This window comes from Jaculus jaculus, chromosome 11, assembly GCF_020740685.1.
Source record: "Jaculus jaculus isolate mJacJac1 chromosome 11, mJacJac1.mat.Y.cur, whole genome shotgun sequence".
In the NCBI taxonomy this organism is placed as follows: Eukaryota; Metazoa; Chordata; class Mammalia; order Rodentia; family Dipodidae; genus Jaculus; species Jaculus jaculus.
Window position 1 is genome coordinate 68,232,497 of NC_059112.1, and position 6,000 is coordinate 68,238,496.

Here is a 6,000-nt window from a genome sequence, read left to right on the forward strand (position 1 = left end):
GAGAAAATAATTTAAATATTTTATTAGATTTCTTTTCAGATATCAGGAGATTGATTAATTAAAAGAAAGCCTTATCTTTTCATTTTATAATTCCTGGAACAAACAAATTGCATAGCTAGAATGCATTTTCACTGATAGCCACTAAAGACACACAATACACTCAGGTGCTGTATACAACAGGGATATGGTATTTCTGTCCATGTAAATCTTAGGCCAGGGCTGAGTGACGATAACACACATCTTCTAGGAAGACATGGGCTATCTGGTGTTTATTTTGACAGAATATCCCTACGGATGGCCAGTAAGATGGATAATACAGTACCTATTACATATAGCATTATAAATTATAGTTTGCAAAATGCTCTAAGGCATTGTCGTAGTCATATCTTGCAAAAATATCAAGCTAGTGTCACAGAACAATTAGAAACAACTTCACTGTTTTGAGACAGGGCAAGGATTATTACATAATGGCCCTGTGATTTAGAAAATAAAATGAGGATATTAAAACTAAGTTCAGTCAGCAAGAACCAATGAGTTGTCAAGGTGGCGCAAGAGTGATGCCTCAAATGCTATTTCTGAGGCTCTAACTTCACAGAGTCTTGTCATTGTCACAATGCAGATGCTTCTCAGCAAAGAAACACTTGCAGGGTGGAAAGGTGGGAAAGCTGGACGTTGTAGTTAGTTTTGATTGCCAATTTGATTAGATTAAGAAGTATTAAGGAGATTAGTAAAGCACCTCTGGGTGTGTCTACAAAGGTGTTTCCAGAGAGGACTGAGATGGAAGATCTGCACTGAATATGGGCAGCACCACCTACCCAGGCTGAGTCCACACATGGAGTAAAAGGGGCAAAAGCATAAAGCCTACAATGCAGGTGTTTTCTGTGTGCTCCTTGGTGGAGATACTCTGTTCTACCACACCTCCCCGGCAGATAGTCTGTCTCTCTGCTCCTTGATAGAGAGGCTCTGTTCTACCGCACCTCCCTACCATAATAAAATGAAATATCAAAAACCTTGAACAAAGTAAATCCTTCCTCCCTAAAGTTGTTTCTTCTAGATATTTTGTCATAGTCATGGAAAGTCTAACTGACACACCAACAAGAACAACACCAAGAGGTTGGTTTGATGAGCTCAGTTCTGGGTGTGAGACCACCTGAGTTGGTGGGTCAGAGGGAAGGGAAACAAAGAAAAATCTGGGGCTGCAGTTAGTCTTATGGAGGCAAAAACACCTGTATCTGCATTGTGACTATTTCTGGAAGTCCTGTGTGCCCTGGTTGTACCTGAATTGCATTGAATAGCCAAGCCAGTTGAACAGTATTAAGTCTCTGAAATGAGCACTCAGATGTTGCTCCAACCTAATAAAATAACTTAATGGAATTTTTCACTCTGATCAGATGGTTTCAGGCTCAGTTTAGGATGACTGATCACATGCTCTTGGCAATGCTCTATTCCTCCCTCTGGAGCTGGCAGAATTGGCTAGCTACAGGATTTGAGAGATGTCTCATGATGTGTCCCTGGTGTTAGTCAAGTGAATATTTTGAGAGTTACATACATTGTTTAACATAAAGAAGGAAAATAGTTCTGTGACTTTTTTTCCTTTGTTGAGCAAATGAGAAGATAGAATAATGGAGTTCATTTTAAAGAAAATCAGATAAATTTATCTTTTATTTGTATGGACACAAGGCATTTTCATACTTTGATTTGGAAAGATGAGCAAAATATAGCCAACTAAATGCTTTATACCCTAGAAAAATTTCCTCCATGTAAAGGAGACCATACAAGAAATTGAAACCTTACCTTTCCCATCTTACATGATGGCTTCACCACACTTACAAAGTTATGAATGTGTGCACCAATCAGCACAATACCATATGATTATGGAATCACCTCAATAAGTGCTGAGAAAGGCAGAAGAGTGAAGGAAAGGTAGAGAAAAAGTTAATAGCAGTTATTCATGAAGAGATGAGAGTTTACCAGAAAAATACACCTTCACTTCATAATAATTTATTAGGATCCTAACAGGTATTTTTCTATCCAAACTATGGGGGTGTGAATGTAAAAGGCCTGTCCCAGGTTCATATGTTTGAATGCCCCATCCCCAGTGGTGGTACTGTTGGAACGTTGTGAAACCTTTAGGAGGTAGAGGCTTGCTAGATGAAGTGTGTCACTAGGGATGGGTTTTGAGGTGTTATATAGTCCAGTTCTGCTTACATTTGTTTCCCAGCTTCCTCTGCTACCATATGACACCAGCTCCCTCCCACCCCAGCTGTGCTTTTTCTACTGACTCTACCTCTGGAACTGTAAGCCAAAATAAACTCTCTCCTTCTCTGAGTTGTTTCTGGTAAGGTATTTGTTCATAGCAAGAATTATGTAACTGAAACACAGGTTCTCTCAGTTCTCCAGATCTGACCCTGGAAGTATCAAAATTTGAAAAATAATATACATACATCTAAGTATGTTTCTTCATGAAAGTGAGCCTGGACCTGGGGAGATGGCTCAATGGCTAAGAATGCCTGCATGAGTATCTAACTTTGATCCCCAGAAAACATAAAAATCTGGACATGGCTGCACATGTCTGTAACCCCAGTAGTAAGTGGGTTGAAGACAAGGGGATCCCTGCAACTCCCTGGTCAGGCAGTTTAACTGAAACAGGGAGTTCCAGGTTCAGTGAAAAGATCCTGTCTCAGGGAAATAAAGGGGAAGGACAATAGAAGATGCCCAATGTCTTCCTTTGCTCACAGGGCACTTGTATCTGCACAAACATGTGTATACAACACACACACACACACATACACACACACAGCTGAAAAAGTTAATGACCATGGTTTTTAATAAAAGGATTTATAGTAGCACACAAGCATACCAGGAAGGGTTATTAAAGTAACAGCTCCACATAGAATGCATTTATTGAGTTGTTATATAATTAAAATGGCGAAAAACCTCGCATATAATTTTGATTTAGAATTTTTAATAAGAATGAATGCCTACAATTCAATAAGCTTGTAGGTGCCACTATTTCCTTTTATATTCATGGTATGTTTAAAATAAGTTGTGAGAAAAACTGGAGATGGCTACTGAAAACCATGCCTGTAATCAGCTCAACTTTATCATTTGGAAACCCTACTTTAAAAACTGATATATATCTAAAAATAATAGCTTGTCTAATTGCAGCTCATCATTATCAACAAGTTAGGACATATTTGTGAGTTGTGTTAATGGTGTGTGCTAAATATATGAAGTGATAATCCACTCTATTAATATGGTAAATCTATTTGTTTTATCTATTTTTAGCAATTGTTCTTATTCTGTGTGCCTTTTTTCTAATATATGGATCAATAGATAGGTAAATCAGATAGATTAATAGATAGGTAGATAGATGATAGATAGATAGATCAGTTCAAGGTAGGAAAATTTCAAAATTGATACCATACTTTGGGCAATTTATTTAGTAAGGAGGTATGGGTTGAGTTCATATAAGGGATCTTAGTGGAAGATCTCAGTGAAAGGAAGATAAGGAGCTGTAAGAGATTGCTGACTTTTGCTAATACTTGATTTAAAAGAGCATATATTAATTGTTATATATCAGGCATATCATGGGTCTTTGAAGATAGCTCTGTTGATAAAGTGCTGCTGTATCAGCATGAGGACCCTATTTGGGCTCCCCAGCACCCACCTGAATGTTGCATGCATCTGTAATCCCAGTAATCAAAAGGTTGATACAGGTGGATTCTTGAGACAACCTGGCCTAGTCTAGATGAATCAGTGAGCTCCATGTTCAGTGACAGCTGTCCCAACAAATTAGGTAAAGAGTGATTGAGGAAGACACTTGATGTCAACCTCTGGCCTCCTCCACATGTATACACACACACACACACACACACACACACACACACACACACACAGTTATGCACATACATGAACACTACATACATAAATGTACAAAAATTTGACACATCAAAGGAAAAATCCATGTATTTTAAGAAATACTTAAGGGCTGGAAAGATGGCTTAGTGGTTAAGTGCTTGCCTATGAAGCCTAAGGACCCATGTTCCACTCTCCAGACCCTACATAAGCCAGACCCACAAAAGTGAGGCAAGTGCAAGGTTGCACATGCCCACTAGGTGGCATAAGCGTCTGGAGTTTGATTGCAGTGGCTGAGGCTCTGGCATGCCAATTCTATCTCTCTGCCTCTCTCTAACATAAAAAAATACATGTATTTATGATACTTTGAACCTAAAAATACATTGAGTTTCAAAATCAACTTATCAATTGATAAAACTTTTGAGGATGTTTTCTATGAAGAGTACTTACTAAACTTTATCATTTGTGCATTTTCAGAATGTCTCAGAGTTCTTAAAAAATAGTCCAACAGAAATTTAAAGACAAGTAATATGAAGTCATTTTCATTTTCAGACAAACATATCCATTTGCGTGATTATGAGCAGTGCATTCTCTAATTCATCCCTAGTACTTGACCTTTCTCAGGAACGGTGACCACACCCTCCACTCTCTCTTCCTCATGCCCCCTCTCTTTGTCTGTTTCTCTCTTTCCTGAAAAAGGCCCAGCTACTCCCAGGATCTGTCTCAATAATTCCTAGGCACTCTTGGCAGGATGCCTTTAGCTCCCTCCTCTCCAGGTATAGCCACAAGTCAGGAGGACAATCCCAATGTTGTATATCAGAACATTTTAGAGCACAGTTGTTGCCCTGGACTCTTTTTCTTCTTTAATTCTTGAAAACAAAGAATAAAAGACCTGCATTCAGTGTGCATGATTGTCGAATGTTGCACATTTAGTTTAATCCCCTAACAATGAGCTAACTTATAAAAAAGAGTTAATGGTTTGGGATGGTTGTAATAGCTTCTTGTAATAGGTAGTAAAAGAATTGCCTGGATTGAAGCCAAACTCACCTTCAGTAGAAAAGCACATGAAGATAATTGCTTAGAGAACTTGTACACTGGAGAACAGTTCATAACATCTTAACATGATAAACAACACTGAAATGCCATTAGGGAATTAATTTTTAACCCATGAGCTATAAAGTTGAAAGAGGAAAAGCTTAAAATATTCTTTTATCAGCTTTAGAATAAAAAGATAATCCCAAGGGGGCTACACTTTTCCCTAGAAAGTACCAATATTTCCTGAGCTTGTGTCCTAATGAGTTGAGAGCTTTTTAAAATGCACCTTACCACACATTTTCACGTGTACATCTGTGATTTTACTAAAAACTTTCTTCTGTTCCTGCAAGCATATTACTCATCATTCTAGATTTTTGTGTCTAAAATTGCATACATCATTAAGAAGAGAATGGTAACTTTCTGCTCTCTCTGTTCATTATGCAAAGTGTAGTGGCAGTGCATGGTGTGCCTCTGCAAACAGGACATCCGGGTGGATCACTAGTCACTCAGCATTCCTCATCGTCTTGTCTCCAGGCTTCTCACGATAGCTGTCCCAGGGACACCATCTCCTGGGCCTCATGCCAACTCAGGAATGTTGGGGTTGAAGCCTAGTGGTTTAATTGCAGCCATTTTAAGGTTGTGGCCCAGAAAATACTAATCAAAAAAGTTAATAAAATGAAGATCAAGGTGATTCTTATTCTTCCAGGCTTCTTGCTTCCAATGGTAAATCCATTTATACTCATTTTAGCATTATTGCCAAGCACCGACTGTGTGTCAGAACCCATCTAAGAGGTCCAGATAGAGATGTGAATGGCAGTCTTCCCCAACTTGAGCAGCAGGTCAACAGATGCACAGATTATTATAGTACTATGTGAAAATGCTGTCAAGCAACAACAAAAAAAAATTGATGGAGGTCTATACAGCAGGAATATTTCCATGCCAATGACATGAAGGAAAGGCCGAAAGAGCCAAGTTAATTATTAGCCTTCATGACTACAAGAGAAATATTTCTGACGCAAGGCACCACAGCACCTAGAATATAACGGTACTTAAAGAAATTGGATCTCTAAGGGGTAATTAAGTTATACTCAGGTCATTAGGCTGAAG